Source organism: Otolemur garnettii, unplaced genomic scaffold, assembly GCF_000181295.1.
Source record: "Otolemur garnettii isolate 467f Iridium unplaced genomic scaffold, OtoGar3 scaffold00335, whole genome shotgun sequence".
NCBI classification, from domain to species: domain Eukaryota; kingdom Metazoa; phylum Chordata; class Mammalia; order Primates; family Galagidae; genus Otolemur; species Otolemur garnettii.
Genome location: NW_003852730.1, coordinates 160432 through 161243, shown reverse-complemented (window position 1 = coordinate 161243; position 812 = coordinate 160432).

Sequence of the window (812 nt, the reverse complement as noted above, 5' to 3'; positions counted from 1 at the left end):
TATGGCGGGTGCGTATAGTTCCAGCTACTTGGGAGGCTGAAGCAAGAGAATCACTTAAGCCCAAGAGTTGGCGGTTGCTGTGAGCTATGATGGCACAGAGCCCTACCCAGGATGACAACTTGAGATTCTGTCTCAAAAAAAAAAAAAAAAAAAGAAGTTTAAACACTCTTCTTCATTAAAGAAGAAAGACATGGGAATTTATTAAGTTTTATTAAGTATTTATTCATTTTAGAGACAGAGTCTCACTTTGTCACCCAGGCTAGAGTGCCATAACGTCACAGCTCACAGCAACTTCCAGCTCTTGGTCTTAGGCAATTCTTTTGCCTCAGCCTCCCGAGGAGCTGGGACTACAGGTGTCTGCCACATGCCTGACTATATTTGTTGTTGTTGTTGCAGTTTGTCTGGGGCCGGGTTTGAACCCACCACCCTGGGTATATGGGGCCTGCACCCTACTCACTGAGCCACAAGTGCTGCCCAAAACATGGCGATTAAGACCATTATGTTGGAGAAAAGAAAAATGATTAGAGAGAATGAATGGACCAGAGATCTTATAAAGAATCTAATAGGCTTGGCGCCTGTGGCTCAAGGGGCTAAGGTGCCAGCCACATACACCTAAGGTGGCGGGTTTGAATCCAGCCTGGACCCGCCACACAACAATGATGGCTGCAACCAAAAAAAAAATTAACCGGGCATTGTGGCAGGTGCCTGTGGTCCGAGCTACTTGGGAGGTTGAGGCAGGAGACTCGCTTGAGCCCAGGAGTTGGAGGTTGCTGTGAGCTGTGATGCCATAGCACTCTACCCAGGGGGACAGC